Genomic DNA, 16,856 nt, shown 5'->3' on the forward strand with positions numbered 1-16,856 from the left:
ACACACACACACACACACACACACACACATCTCCATCCTATGTTTGATAGCCTTGCTATAAAAAAATTATCTGAAGTCATTTTATATTCTGACATCTCTTTAGTGGGTGCCATGGTTAATGTTATTACTCCCTAAGAAAGAATATAATTTTTCTGAGAACATTAAGCTATATTACTCTGAAACAGAGAACAGTAGCCTCTGTACTTTAATTCTTGATAGGGTAAAATAAGGTCCCTCTTACATGACTTATAGACCACCTTATATTTGCATAACACTTTACATTTCTTAGGGACTTCCCTCCAAAGTTTTTGTTGAAACACAAAACACATTGTACCAAAACTGATGTTATTTTTTGTTTCGAAGTAATAGATAATTGTTATTATGTTGTAATGTTTAAAAATGATAATCGAGAAAATAAAAAAATAAAAATGATAATTAAGAAATCGGCTCAAAAATATTTAATTAGCTTTACTTAGCATGTTACATCTTTAGGGAAAACACTTAAAAATTTCACCAGTAAAGCAGCAGAATTTCCCCTGTTGGGTCATTCTATGGATACAACTGTCTTCCAAGTCAAATTGAAGTTGCTTTTGCACGTTAATACTATGAGCTGAGGTACCCAGGGAAGTAGGGTATAGCTGTCAAGGTCATGAAACACTCATGTTAGGCGCTGTGTACTATTGAATGAGTTTACATCCTTAGGAAAAGAAGACAGATACAAAACAGGATATATGTCACACATACACATGAGAATTTTCCCGTAGGCCAGATGACCCCTCTTTTTGTTTTGCTACTAGGCACCAACTCTAATGTGATGAAGGTATGTAGCCTGATGACATGGAAATTCAGTGGAATTCTGTAGCATTGTGGGATCTCTCCAGGCAGTACCAGGTTTCTTGTCTTCATATCAAGGTAGATGTCAAAAGGAGGAGAACCTTCTTCCATCCCATCTTTCTATAGCCTTCATAGGACTTGGCTTGGTATCTTATTTATATGTAAACGGTGCATATAATTATCATATTAGTTATATTATTAGCTACATAATATAGGTGTGTCCCAAGCACTGTGCTGATGTCATATGGGTAATATTATATTATTTAACCCTCATGAGAGTTCTTTGAGGAAGCTAAATGACCATTTTACAGATAAGAAAACCAGAAGAGAGAAGTCATGTGCCCTGCTTACCTAGCTGGCCGTCACTCATTCACTCATGATTCATGAAGCACTTGTCAAGCAACTACTGTATATTGTTAGCATTAAAGATACAAGGGAGGGTCAAGCCCCGTCCTTGTCTTCAAAGAGCTTCAGGAACTTTGTTGGAGCAGAACTTAGTTGTCATTTCAAAGGTAAAGGAACTCAAATTGGGGAGTTTGCTGGCATCTGCCTTAGGACTATGCGGCCAAAATAAACGTGATGTATAAATGCAAGCATCAGAATACGAGTGGGAGGAGATATCCTAGAAAACATTTTCTCAGCTATATCTATGACTCTTGGGAGCTCCACGTTCATTATTAAGTTCTTTGATGACACCGACCATTGCGCAGAAATCTCTTCCCAGAGCAATTTATAAATATCAAATAATTTTTATGGTGGGTAATTCCAGAAAGGGTTAAAGTTAGCTTCTCTGGGACACATGATGGGAAAGTAGCTGAACATGATTTCAAAGGGATTTTTTAGGAGAGATTTCCAATTATAGAGAAGTAATTTCCCTTTCTAGCTTACCAAGCTCTATTTCAGACTAATGCAGTTTCAAGATCCATATCCCTTCTCCCCTTATTTCAACAGATATTTTGAATATGAAAATCTTATGTCAAAACTTAGCTGAAGCCTTCATCAGGTTTTTGAAAGGCTAAGTAAGAATTCTGTTTCTAGGAATAAAAAGATTTGGATCAGAAAGATTCTTTGCTGGCTAGAGTCCCTTTTTGGATGGTAGTTCAAGCAGTCTTTAATCATATTTTTGTTGATTATTTATTAGTTTCCCTGGGAAATCAAAGACTCAGTAATGTAAAATGTGTTTTCCTTAAGATATTTTATGAATCGGAATCCGGAGTAAAGAAATAATGGAAAATACATTTCCTTTGCTGATATGGACTAATTGGAAATTAAAATACCTTTCTCTAGTCAGTGCCCCACATGGAAATGCTAAGTGCCCTCACTGGCCCAATTGTACCAACCGCAGTTTCTGCCCAGACAAAACTCTTATGCCGCTAGTAGATAAAGAGAGTGCTTTGTCAGTAAATCAAAACTGTGGAGCACTAGAACTAATTTAAGTGAAAGGATAGGCTCCAAGCCAGCTGTTTGGGTAAACCCGCATTGAACCAAATGGGAGACGGATGAAACTTAATATGTGTGTCTTCCAGTCATCAGCCTCGAGTGTGTGTAACGCCAGCTTGTGGTGTTTGTCATCGTGAGAAGTGTGAAGGCGGCCCTCCGTTCCCAACTGCATGGCGCTGCCAGCTTGCGACAGCTCTAGTCAATATCGGGCTTGCTCCTGGGGGAGCCAGACCTCGGCTCGCTTCCTGATGCAGGTCAGGGGAGCCGTGAAACGTCTTTACTTTCTTTCCTTGTACGCATCATCCCGATCAAATGAAATCAAAAGGCATTTGAGAGAAAAAAAAAATCTGCTAGAGTAAACCACAAAGAAAATAGGATGCATTTTGTGCTGTTGAGGGCGGTGTAGTTTGGGGGAATATACAAGGTAAACATAGATGGCGAATGAGAAAACAGTTGGGAATAACGAAGTATGTCGTGGTAGCAGAAGCAGCAGAGCATGGCGGTGAAGAGCACGACTCTGGAGCCGGATGGTCCGAGTTCAAAACCCATTCTGCCACTTCCTAGGTATGAGAGCCAGGGCAGATTATGTAGCCCTTCTGTGCTTGGATCTTCATCCATAAAGTGGAGAGGTAAGAACACGCACCTCAAGATCACTCAGATGTCATTTGAGACATATGTAAGAACTGTGACCTAGAGAAGTAGGTCAGAAGGGCTATGACAGGGTCGCGGCTCTGCGTTTTGAAGCCCATGGTAGAAACGTCTTCATTAAGTTGAACCAATATTCGAATATCTCTGACACTATGAAAAATGTGATTTCTTATAGTTCCATCCACTAAAAAGGGGCTCAGGATGACCGTATGGATGGAGAAAGGAAATTGTTCTGGCTTTCTGGAAAAAGGAGGAAAAAGAAAGAACACCCACCTCATAGGATTGTTGTGATTTCATAGCCGTGAAGGTGTTTGGAATGGTACCTGGCCCATAGTGAGCATTGTGTAAGTTGGTGATTGTTATTGTAGGCCATAAGTCAGAAGCTCAGATGCCTACAGGGCCTGCGAGCATCAGCCACTGATCACTGGCAGCGGAGACCATTGGTGTGGAGAGGAGAGTGGTCAGGACAGTGCTCCTCGGCTTCTCAGCTGCGGCCGCCGCTCCCCGCTGCACTGGGTGTGGCCTTAGGGGAAAGCTGGTTCAGTGTTGCCGGATCTTCTGATATTTCAGAAGACACTGGAAATCTGGATTTTGCTGAAAATCTCTCAACTCTTAAATCTCATTGATTTATTTTAAAGCCCTCTACAAGCCCTGTCTGCAGGCTATGGGCCACCAGCTCATGACATCTGTGGTCTAATAATGAAACATTTAAATGGAGCTTACAGAAGCCCATCTGATAAATTTCTTATCACACTGTAAGGCAGAGATTCATTTTGGTTTTGGAAATATTCATGGAGTTCCTACTATATGTCAGACCCTGTGCTGGTGCCGAAGATACAGGAGCGACCAAGAACTCACACACTTAATAAGATTTTTGAAGAGAAAGCAACACCTGGCACCTGATAGATACTCCGTGTTGGTTCCCAGCTCCTTCCATTACCTCTGCTAAGTCTAGACCTGATCCAGTAAGTGCTTGAAAGCTAATTTAGGTTTTTGAATAATAATGATAGTGTGATGCAGTTTAAAACTAACAAAGCTACCAATAATATTGCAGAAATATTGTACTGAAGTTCTGTTCCTCTTGATTTCCTGCTTTTCCTCTGATAATCATCCTCTTTCACTTGATATCACTTCATTACTTATGGACATGGACTTGGACTATGATATTTTTCCATTGTTTGCATGTTGCTTCACAAATTTTTCTCATTTTATCTTTGAGAGTGTGAACTTCCTTCACACTTCCAAGGGTGTTCAATGGGACACTAATCCTGTGAGCCGTCATTTGGGAAATAGGGAATATTATACATCTCCCCCCTTTCTTGGAGATTCACAAAGCCTGTTAGCAGAGCCCATTAAAGGCTCTGAGGAAAAACTGCAGTTTACAAAGCTACATGCTAAACCTTGTCTGAGTAAATGCTTCCCAAATGTATTTGACCAAGGCCTAGCATCCCCTTCTTTTCCCCACTTAATGCACCTTAATATGCCGTTATTGACAATTGTTTGGCCCATTGGGGGAAATGCTGGATTGCCAAATTATAGTTCCTACTAGGAACTATAGTTTCTTTCAATTTCTTCTCTACCCCAGTATGCACAGGTCAAGATATCTCCAAGAGCTCAGACTTTATTTTCAAGGAGTCTAGCAAATTGAGTGTGGCAGGTGGCCATCTTGTTGGTGCCTGACAATTGAATTATAAATCTTTGAGGAAAGAGACGGTCATCTTGTGCTCTGCGGCACCAAACACAGGGTCGTCCTGCAGTGGGTGTGGAACAAATGCTCATTAACTGACCAGTGAACGCCCTCAGCAAAAATATTCCAGGAGATGTTAACAGTAGATGAATTCGGATAAAGAATAGATGGGTGGTTTGGGGTACTATTCCTTAACTTCTCTGCAAGCTTAAAATGATTTCCAAATTTAAGCAACTTGTTTTTCATCTATCAAACCGTGTTCCTAAAATGTGTAAATTATACCTCCCTTGGAAAAAAAAATGTTGCAAGGCTTGCCAAGCCTAAGAGATAAGAGCAAGAAAGAAAAATGGAGGATGCCCATGAGCGGGTCAAGAAAAGAGAATGAAGAAGAACAAGTGTGCAACAGAATCAGCAGGTTTGGGTTTTCACAAAGATCAGTGCCTGATACTGGGGCTAAGATGGTGTCATCCAAGGGCCCCGTTCCCAGGCTGCATTCCAGATTGGGTCTGCCCACGTCTCCCACCGAGTCCTGTGGCCATGGAATTTGCTAGTGCTTTCAGCCCCCACAATTGTTGACTCCTCTACGACCCCCCTTCTCCACCTGCCCCCAGTGTGGGTGGCACATCTGGCCTCACTGCTTCCACTTCAGGGCGGTAATTTCCTCCACCATCATGGACCCCCCCACACCCCGCCACGCTGCTCAGTGCCTCATGGCAAGACCCAACCTGACTCCTCTTCAGAGAAGGAGGAATTAGCCTCAGATTTGAGGGTTCGGTGGTAGAATGACGTTTCCCACACTCACAGACCTGCATACCAACGAGAAACTTGAGTTGATTTTAGACTGTTGCTATGAGCCTTGTGCAGGCCCCAAATGACAAGGGAGCACGGAGCTAATTAACCATCCTTGTAAGCCTCAGGAGCTCTCTCGTGTCTTTTTGGTTGTGGGCATAGCGCTAATGCTTTGACTTTAATACAATTCCTTTCCTCCCAGCTCTTCACATTTGTAAATCTTCGGTAAAATGTATGTGGGAAATCAGTAGGACACGCTTCAACCCAGTTACAATAGTCGGAGGAAGACCATCCTAGCCTTTAAAGTCTCTCCTGTTGACACTAATATTTTTACCACCCGTCCTTGGGCCCTCATACCCACCTCCTGATTTTTATGAAGGTGCGTACTGCAGGACAGTGAGAGTCACAGGATTTTACATAACTTAACTCCTAGGTGTGTTTGGAATGAAAACAAAGATAACCCTGTTCAACAGTGAATTTGTGCCTCTGGGTGAATGGCCAGGTGTTCTTTCAACTGAACTGTGAGACTAATTTCTTCCTGGCCTCTGGAAACCAGCTGAAGAAGTGGGCCAGCTGGTATATCTTCAATCTTGCATACCAACATCTTTCTCTGATTCACAGATTTCCTTTATCCCCAGCACTTCCTCTGGTATGTGCATCCCCGACAGTAAGCGATATCTCTTATTGGATTTGGGCATTTTTCAATCATGAGTCTTTGGGGGGGGGGGTAGAGGAAGAGGGGGGTGGCTACGTTAGAATATTTCCAGAGGGAGCCGTTCTTTAATCTCACCCAGCTCGGACTCCTGCGGATAAGATAGTCTCCACATTCGCAAGGAGATGACACCAAAGTCATAGAGGATGGCATTAGGAGCATGACTCTTTTTAATATTTAAATGATCTCAGGGAAAACAAAGTTAATTGCCATCCGGTTGTTGTAACGCCCACCATGACTAGAGTATACAACAGGAAGCTACGGAGATTCTCATCTAGAGAAGAAGTTTCATTTTGGAAACTTCCTGATGACTTTGATTTGCAAAGCACAGCTTTTCCGTATTAATGGACTCACTTGACAGTGACCCGAGATTTACCTGGTGAGTCACAGAGTAAAACTTGACACTTGGAAGCAGGAGCCTCTATACCTGACAGTCTGGCGGTTCTCAGGATACCGGATCATATCCGTAATTTATTTTCCCAAATAGCTGTAACGTACAAGATTCTCCGTGCACTTAACAGGGTATTTGAAAGTCACAAGTAAGGGGCAGAGGACCTCTGGTGACTTGAACACGTCCACCTTCAGGAGTGTGTGTGCCTGTTGGCACTCCCGGTACAATCTGGACCTATCTTACAAGTATTTTAAGGGAAACACATTTTTCTTTGCTAGTAATACGTACACACTAAAGTTTTCGAGAAGCACTGTAGTGCTTCTGTTGAAACTGTGCCTGCCTGTTTTTGAGATGCAGTTGACAAGGGCCTTCCAAAGGGAGCTGTACCATGATGCAAACCTTGAACCTCCTTTAGTCTAGTGTGTGTGAGAAACTCGGTCGAATGCCTGGTCGAGCAGGCAGTCAGCGTCAGGGCTCAGTGGGCAAATGCCATTCTCAGCCCTTCATACAAACCTAGCTTGCCTGAAGGGTGTGCATTGAAACATATGTGACTTTGCAGGTACTTTTCTTTTTTTAAGGTTTTATTTATTTATTTGACAGAGGAAGCGAGCGCATAAGCAGGGAGAGCGGCAGGCAGAGAGAGAGGGAGCAGCATGTTCCCCAAGGAGCAGGGAGCCCAATGTGGGGCTCGATCCCAGGACCCTGGGATCATGACCGAAGGCAGACACTTAACTGACCAAGCCACCCCCAGGCGCCCCTTTCAGACACTTTCAAATGTACTGGACATTTCAATTGCAGATTCCCTTGAATCGGATCTTAGCAGATATTTACATATTACAAAAACAGCTACGTTTCGTGCAAAGTACGGAAGCAGCTTTCACTCCTAAAAGTATATGTTACCTATACCGTTCACACACAGAGTTGTCTGTGCGAGAGTTCTTTGCCCTTGGTGACAATTGCAGTAGTTGAAGCACCCCCTTAAAAAGCAACATAGATTTTCAAAAGGGAATTTCTCATGGTTCGTAACTCATAATAAAATAATAAAGCTATGCCCACGGCAAAAATGCCTGTAGGGNAAGGGATGGGACAAGAGCAGGAAATCTGGACTAGCTTTTTTTTAAAAAAAGATTTAAAATTCTAAGACTTTGGAAAAATTCAGCTTAAAAAATAACATGAATAATGACTATTAGTATTTGTTGAGTGTTTACCGTATGCCAAACGCTGTGCCTCATGCTACGCGTCGGTTTTTAAATTTGGCCCTCACAACTCTCTACGAAGTGCGTGTTTTATTACCCCTATCTGTTAGACGAGAAAGCTGAGGCTTCCCACAGTGTCTTACAAGGTCATTCAGCCTCCAGCAAGTAGGGGGAACAGAATTCCGAATCATGCGGTCAGCCTTCGAGCGATTGCTCTTGGCCATTTTTCTTGCCTCATACATCATTTCTTCCTCCAGCAGGGGTCACGGACTGAGCCAGCAGGCCAAATCCAGCCTCAGGGAACAGTCGTCACTGCTGAGCAGGCCTTACGTGTCAGGATTATTTTCTGCTTCTTCATTTATTCTTTCATTTCATCCTCAAAACCACTCCATGAAGTCGGTGGTGGTTAGTATCCCCATTTTCCGTATGAGGAAAACTGACGTTCAAATGGAGTAGTGGGTCCCAAATGTTAGCAGGACTGACATCCAGCTCCAGGCAGTCTGGTCCCAGAAGCCAGTCTCTCAACCATCATGCTTAGAAGTGCGTTTGTCTGCCAACGTTTTAAAATCGAAATATTTCACACGACACACAAAGATGTCCGACTTCTCTTGGAAAACCAAATCGGACTGAAGACTGGGCAGTACTGGTTCCCTTCCACCTGGCAAGCGTCACTTGGCAATCGTGGGTAGCGCTCATGTTAGAGGGGTGTCTCCTGCTACCAGCCCTCCCTTTCACTGCTTTACTTCTGATGACTCACTTGGACTTTGGGGGCCTTTTAGTTTGCAGTTGTGGTTCGGGGTTTTCATGGGACCGGAGCTGCCTCTGCTGGGGCCTGTTGAATGTTTTGTTGTACGTGTTTACTTGTTCAGTGCTGACAGCATCCCCTCAAAATAACAATAGACTCTTCCTCTGTCCCCTTCTGCAGCCTGTGAAATTTATACCCTTTTCTCTCTCCGCCTGGCCGATAGCACTCTGGTGATGTTTGGTTGGCCATAACCAAGCCGGTAACAGCATCTCCAGGCTCTGGCATATAACTTGGTGGGCCGTCGCGGGACCCAGAGACCCCCAGGCTCTGTCTGTGTCAGAGTGAAACACAACTCTAACGCCCAGAAAATGCAGAGGAAGAGTTTGGCAGGTCCATGCATCCTTCACAAACCAGAGATTTATGTATTGAACGGGGCTTTTCTAAGAACTCAGTCTTGATGATTTGTTCCATGTTGGGCCAAACCAGGGTATTATTGGTAAGATAATGAGTGGCACTCACCCAAGGGTAATCCTTCCAGGGATTTTGATGATGCAGTAAATCGTGAGTGTAAAGCCTGAGTGGTTTATGCCATTAAAACCTCAGGATAGAATTAGACTTGTAATCACCACTTGCCCATGTTTTGTCATTTATGATAATTATAGTAGTAATAATCCGTGTATTGTTGAGAAGTAGCAGTCAGAAGCATCCATCAATTTTTTATCGACACCAAATCAAGTTGATACCTCATCTTTGCTGCAAAAATGTAGATTGCACCAATTAGTCTAAAGAAATTGGGCAGTCATTAGCAATGAAGTAAGCAGTTAATCTACAGAATATTTCTGGTTCCTCTGATGCCAACAATCCCTCTTAATTAGGTGGAATACCGTGAGTGTCTTTTGGACTCTGTCAATAGCGCCATTGTTGGCTGAGATTAGAAGAAGCATCCATGTCCCAGCTTTTATTTAAAAGAATGCACTATTACCTCCCAGCACCCACCTTGTACCCTTCTGCACTTCCAGGCAAATTTATTCTGAAGCAGAACACTCAAATCAAAGCGGTTGGCATTTTTTTTTTCTTATTTAGAAATAGGAATTTTCCCCAGTGGGCTGCTTTCAGGGCTGGGGCGTTAGCTCACCATCCCATACTTGTTAACTATGTTTGCTCACCTTCCCCAAATCATGGAATAATCATCTCCTTGAAAAGAAGGAAAGAAAGAAAAAGAAGGAAGGGAAAGAGAGAGAGAAAGAGAAAAGAAAGAGACAGAACTAAAGAAAGAAAGAGTCAGAATTTAAAAGGAAATCCAACTAGTTGTGAAGAAATCCTGGTGCTAATGAGCTTTCTACTTCTGCCTCAAGTCTTTTCCCCAGGCTATCCCAATCTCCGTCTCTAGACATTTTCAATCGGCATTGCCCATAAATTGTACTAAGCAGATGAATAATGTAGTGTGGAAATGGCGAATATATATATCTTTTCTATTTAGGAAGTTTGGAAAAGCAAGACTATGAAAGAAAGAACTCACTCCTAACCCCCAACCATGACACCAACCTCTGTAACTGTTTTTTGGTAGGTTTTATTCCGAACTCTTAAACATACAAATATGTGGAGTGTTGTTATTGTTGTTGTTTTGCTGGAGTTATTACTTTTGCTCCTTGAACAATGCAGGGGTCAGGGGTGCTGATTCTCTGCACAGTCAAAAATCCCTGTAGAATTTTTGACTCCCCAAAAGCCTAATAACCTCCTGTTCACTGGAAGTATTACCAGTAACATAAACATTGATGAACACATATTTTGTATGTTACATTTATTATATACTGTATTCTTACAATAAAGTAAGCTCTAGAAAAAAATACTAAGAGATCATAAGGAACAGACTTACAGTACGGTGTTGCGTTTACCAAAAACCACATGGAAGTGGACCTGCGCAGTTCAAACCCATCTTGTTCAAGAGTCAGCTGTATAATGGGGCGCCTGGCTGGCCCAGTCGGTTGAGTGTCCGACTCTTGATTTTGGCTCAGGTCAGGATCTCAGGGTTGTGGTATCAGGCTGTGGGGTAACCCCTCCCCCAAAGAGTCAACTCTATGGTATTCTTTTTTTCCACTTGGCATAATATTTTTTTCACTTTACTATCAATTTCAATAATCATTTTTCGTGTATAAATAGTACTCCATCAAATATAGAGTATATCTTTCTCCATGTTTTGGATTATTTCCCTGCGATAAAAAGTGAAATACTGGATCAAAATTGATGTTTCTTTATAACTCTTGATAGAAATTGACAAACTGCACCCCGAAAGAATTGTACCAATTTTAAAAACCTCACCAGTAATATATAGATACCAGTTTAATTTTAGTGAATGAGATTTAAATTCAGATGTGTTGGCATGCTTGTATCTAAGCTAAAAATATAAATGTTAGCCCTCCATAATGGACAAATGGGTACAGTATCAAATTGTGCTGTGACTCACACTTGGCTTAAACAAGGGCAATTATTATCTCATGTTACAGGAAGTTCAGAAGTAGGACAGCTGTAGGTGTGATATGATCATAGGCCCAGTGATGTCACTGAAGACCTGGATTCCTCTCTTTTAAGCTCACCATGGTAACCTTTCCCCTCATGCTGGCTTCCTTCATGTTTCAAATGGCTGCAGCTGCTCCAGGCATCACATCCAGATGTTGAAACAACAAAGATGGAAAGAGATCAACTCTTCCAGTGCCTCCTTCTCAAGAGTTAGGAAATCCTCCCTAGAAATTCCCTGTTGACCTTCTTTCCAGTCTCATTGCCTATATCTGGGTCAGATGTTCAGTGCTAAACCAAAACCTACCAAAGGAAATGGAAACACCATTACTGGCTTTATTACCCAAGATTTACTCCTGAGCTGGCAGTGGCATCCATTTCTCTGAGTTGAAGACATGAATAAAATAGGGGCTCTGTTAGCAACGAAGAAGAAGGGGGTGGTTGTTGGGGAGGTAAACCGTAGTGTCTCCCAAGACACCCTGAGCTTTTTCTTCAGTCTCCGGCTCACTCTTAGAACCATTTAGAATTCTGTAGTAACAGTTTATGCATTTAATGGATGTCTGCAAGATATATGCAAGTCCTGGGCTTTGGCCTCCACATAAGGCCCTCACATACTGTGACCATGCTTACACGCCTTACATTTTCCTAAAAACCTGCCTCGGTGCTATGCCTCAAAGATAAAAACCAGGACCTCCTCTATTTTCATAAGCCTTTGGTATATAGGTCTCGTATGGGAAAGAAGTGAAACTGGCTTTCTGTTAGAGAACTCCTTTTTGGTGGAGTTTGGACATCTAGCAGGCCACTGTCAGGGTTTCTGCCGAGACCAAAGGTTTACAGAAAATTCCCACTGAATTACGCAGGCTCCGTGCATCTTATTCCACTGCACAGCCCAGCGTTTTGAACGTTTCACTGCTCGTTAGCACCTCCAGTGAAAGACCAAGAAAGGAGAGGGTGGGGATCGAGGAATTCCTATCAGTCAAATACTTCTTGTTTTATCTCGTTGGAGAAAGGGCTGAAATTACTGCCTCAAAGAGTGCTTTGAAAATAATCTACTTTATTTCTCCACTCATTTCCCCCCTAATTGTACAAATTATCAGCATTGCATTTTAGTTAAAAAAAAAAAAACACAAAAAAAACACAGTGATGTAGAAAACACGTCCCTGGGTTGAAGAAACCAGCCTAGCTACTGCATGCCTCAGAAATTCAGTACTATTTTGCATTTCATGTACACAGTTGAATCATAGGGTACAGATACTATCTTTTTATTAATGCCTGACTTGCAAATATTTCTTGGCACCGGAGAATCAAGGTAATCTTGGATCAAACCTGCCCGTTCCTTTAGCCAAGTAGATGAAAGTCCAAAATACGCCCCTTTCCTGCCACGCCATGATGGAGTCGTCGCTTCACTTGTAATTCTGGGTGAAGACAAAAAACAAAACAAAACACCCCACGTACGATACTTATATACTTTTTGTTTTACAGTTTGTGAGGATTTTTATGAGATAATTACATGTTCTAATTATGAGATTACATACATTTCTACCACTTATATAATCGAGTGTAATTATACGAACTGCTTGAACAGACAGTGATAAAAAAATTACTTGAAGCAAAAATTATACATCAAAATGCCATTTCAGAAAGGCTTTTGGAGCATATATGCCACAGGTCCCAGAAGAGGTGGACAAAGATGAACTCAAGGGCCTCCAGTAGCTTACTTTTATATTGGTTATGGCAGCAAGAATGACTCGTATCATTTTGGAAGATTCATCTTTTTAGAACTATTTTGCAAACATAGTGCCCGTGATGTATACCTTCGTTACCTGTGCAGAAGCTGGTTGAGTTCTGAGTTTGTCTCCTTCTTCCCCTCACCTTCTCTCCCTCCTCCCCCCGCCCCCATTACTTCCTTCCCTTCTCCCCCTTCCGTCCTCCCTACCCCTGCCTTTTATCTTGGGGCCTGGAGAAGGGCTTGAAACAGTAGGCTAATGGGGACAAATGGAGTGGATTCCTGAGACGTTATTTCCCAGTCAAGTAATCCTTGGATCCAAATGTTTGAAAGCAGCTGGCTTAGAAGAGTTAATGTTATCCTTAAAATTGTCTAACTCAGTCCTCAGAGGTTGGACTGCATATAAAGTCAAGGTCCATTGGGTTTCACGGCCTTTAGGAGCAGTTTTAGAATGGTGTCGTTGTGGTGGAAGAGAAACAAAGTAGAGAGAGGAAAGTAAACACAGACTACAGTGTAAGCAAAATTAGGAACCTTTAAAATGAAGTATGATGTTACAGACAGTTCCTTAGAAACAGCATGCTATTTATTATAATTGTTTCTTTCATCACTGAAAACAAAGTATATCGAAAGGGTAATTTTTCTGCAAGTCAACCCCTTTCCCTCGGGTTTCTTTTTTCAAGACTTTTTTTTTTTTTAAAGCAAAATGTTTTAAAATAGAATTTTAAAACTTATTTATTTGTGGACTCCCGTAACATTGCTAGGACTTCTCCCAAACCTTTCCATCCCTTCACGTGTTCACTCATTCTTGATTTTAAAAAATAATGATAAAATTCCTAATCACCTGTCCTGAGTTTACAATTCAAAGCAGGTTTTTTTTTTTTTTTTTGGACTAACTAGTAATGTTCTCCTAAGGACAGCATCATTGAGGTGTGCCGTTCATCGTCCATATGGAGCAAATTAGAGAAGGAGGGGAGCTGCCACTGTTTCTGATTGGTTACGGTAGTATTAAAAAAAATTGACTTGCCCCGCTTTAGAGAAGAAAGATGGATAAAATGCTCTTTGAACACGCTATTTTTTTTTTTTTATGTCGGTACAGAAGGGTTGCATTTATATTTAGCTTTCCAGACCTGTCTCTTGACCTTCTAATTACTTTATTTGAAACAGCACTGAGGGTATAATAAACCTGGAGGTTGCCTCTCCTTTGCTTTATCATAAATTAAAGCTGCTGGTTTGTTGAGGTGAAAGTGGAGGCAGAATGTTCATTACTGCTCAAGTGACGGCTTGTCAATAGCAGTGCTTTTTAGTTTGTTCTAGTCAGCACTTGCTGTGCATTTTGTCGGGCCGCTGGGAAATAAATACAACAAGATTATACGTTTGGAATACCACAAGAGTTCACGGGAAAAAAAAACACACAAATGATAAATTATACACTTGGTAGAAAGTGACATGCTATCTTGTGCTATTAACAACCAAAGATAATTGCAACGAATTGTAATTGCAGTTTGCAACTTACAGTACAGTGTGTCCAACATCAATCTTAATAGTGAACAAAGCAATTTATATTAAAACTTAATTCACTTGGTAACTTTCTGCTGTATACACGGGAGCTAACAGATGTAGCTTTTCAGAAAGTTCAAAGGCATTTGAAACGTGGCAAGAAATGCTAATGCAGTAAGCCTTGGAGAAATATTGCATTACTACTTGTAATGAAAACAAATGTATGTCATTATCTCCTACTTTGTGTTTATTTAATAAAATATGCAGTTTGCATGTTGGTGAATTCAGTGTTTCTGAATGGATATGGAATGATGTTCTATTTGGAATCAAAGGCCAAACAGGACTAGCAATTATGCGTCTAGTATAAATAGTCTGCTTTACTATTTTAGTAGCATGCCCCTTAATGCTTCAGTAGGTTTCGTATGAGGTGTAACAGCAAACTGGAGTAACTTTATTCATGACTTTCCTTAGATTGGATGTCTTTGAAGCAAGAAAGGGAGCTCTCCTGGAATTACTTAAGAGAACAAGCATATTTGTTTTGTGAGCTTGACTGATGGCCAGTAGAGCAGTTGAGTGAAATCTCTAAACTGATTAGGGCTTTAGTTCAAATAATCTTCTACCTTTTTCATTAATTTATTCCTTAATGCTATTTTGCTGCTCTTCTACCAAGGATAATAATCTCACACTCGCTGACCTCCATGAGTGGATGACCTGGAGCCCATAACTAATCTTATTTACTCTCCTGACCAGCCGAACTTCATTTACCTTGACTGGATAAAGAGCCTTGCGTTGCTAAGCTTCCCCTCCTTCGTAGCTTTCTAGTTAATCTACAGTGAAGGGAAGATGATAGGCTTTCCCAGTCAAGATCCAGAAGCATCCAGGGACAGTGGAAACTTCAGGCCATTTCTCTTCCTTTCTTGAGTCCCCACTCTCCTAACGCAGATTATTTTCATTTTGAAAGTCAATTTCCAGCCATGGGCTATATGAATACGTTGTTGGATTTCGGTTTAATTGTTGAGTATGCATACATATAATTTTATATCCTGCTTTTTAATTTAATACCAAAGTGTTTCCCATGTTGCTTCATAATTTAATAATTATGCATTTTAATGACAATAATTCATTAAGTTTGTATACTATTTTTTCTAATCATTCCCCATTATTAAAAAGTTGTGTTACTTTCACTTAGTTTCACTATTACAAATATTGCTACAATAAAAATTTCTTAATTTTTTTTCATTTAGATTGTTTCTTGGGAAAATGTTATTAGAAGTGTAATTATTAAGCAAGAGATATAAACGTTTGTGTGGCTTTTTGGCCTACATTACTAAAGTAGATTCCTGGATTAGTTTATAGTAGTTTCTATTGCCTCCAGCAGGGTTGGAGGAATATATAATTTTATCATGGTAACATTGAGATTTAGCGTGGTTCTTTCATGTGTAGACTGAATGAGACTAGGCAAGTTACTTAACCCCTCTGCCTCATCTGAACCTCATTATTCCCCATCTGAAGAAAGGGGATGATAATGGTGGCTAACTCATGCATCATTATGAGTATATGTAAAACCTGGGGAATAGGGTCTGCCACATAGGAAGCACTCGGTAAAGATTAGCTCGTACTATTCTTACTAGAATTTCATTTTTCTCCTAATTTAATATCACCTAGTGAAGCTGCAGTCTTTAAAGGCAATAGTGTAGTAGTCCATTGAAGCTAAGTAGTCAGTAGACTCCATAAGCACCTTGTACCTGTATAGAGTGAGACCTTCACGTTGCTCAGTCACAATGAGCCACTAGGAAGAACTCTGCAGTAGTGAGCATTTTAGCTGTAGAACAGACTTTCGGAAGCTTTTTCTCTTAATTTATATATGTTAGGGGTGCCTGGGTGGCTCAGTCTGTTAAGTGTCCGACTCTTCTTGGTTTTGGCTCAGGTCATGATCTCACGGCCGTGGGATTGAGCCCTGGGTTGGGCTCCACGCTGAGCGTGGGGTCTGCTTGAGATTCTTTCCCCCTCCTCTGCCCTCCCCCTCTGTTCTCCTTCTCTCTCTCTCAAATAAATAAATAAATAAATAAATATTTTAAAAAGATGATAAATGGCTCTTATCCCAGAACAATCTAAATGGGCCTTGAAGCCTTAGGGTTCTGGCGTGCTGATCTTGTGTTTCTCGTATTCCGTGAGAATCCAAGTCCCCCACTTTTAGGACCCAGCCTCTGCATTAAATAATGGTAGTTATTTGTTGGCTTTTAAGTAAGACAAAGAACTGGTTTCCTGGATACCTTAATTCTGGAAAATTGACTTCAAATTTATAAATTTTCAAAGAAAAGCTGTAACTAATTGTATTATTCCATGAGATGAATTTGATGAGATGCATCTGCTGCATCTGACTGAGTTGAGAACGGCACCTTCCCAAGTGGAGAGTCAGAGCAGCGAGCGCCGGGTGACCACGGAGCCCCTGGTCAGGCCGTCCCCAGCTGGGCAGTAGCTGACCAAGAGAGAGCCTAGAGATTACTTTCTCAAGACCTACTTTTAAACAAAAGGAACATGGATGCCTTATGTTCCCTTCTGATGATAATTTCTGTATTAGAATTCTTTGGTTGCAAGCAACAGAAAGCAATGCATAGGGGGGGAAGGCAAGAGAGTGGGAGGTTCTCTTTTGGGAAGGATACGGGGTTGTTCACAA

General features: G+C 41.3%; 1 protein-coding gene across 3 annotated transcripts in view; it reads left to right on the forward strand.

Annotated features, from left to right (window-relative positions):
- Nucleotides 1-16,856, forward strand: part of FTO (FTO alpha-ketoglutarate dependent dioxygenase) — a 414,727-nt gene that overhangs the window by 276,479 nt on the left and 121,392 nt on the right. The window lies entirely within an intron of this gene.

This window comes from Ursus maritimus, unplaced genomic scaffold (genome assembly GCF_017311325.1).
Source record: "Ursus maritimus isolate PB19 unplaced genomic scaffold, ASM1731132v1 scaffold_19, whole genome shotgun sequence".
Taxonomy (NCBI): Eukaryota; Metazoa; Chordata; class Mammalia; order Carnivora; family Ursidae; genus Ursus; species Ursus maritimus.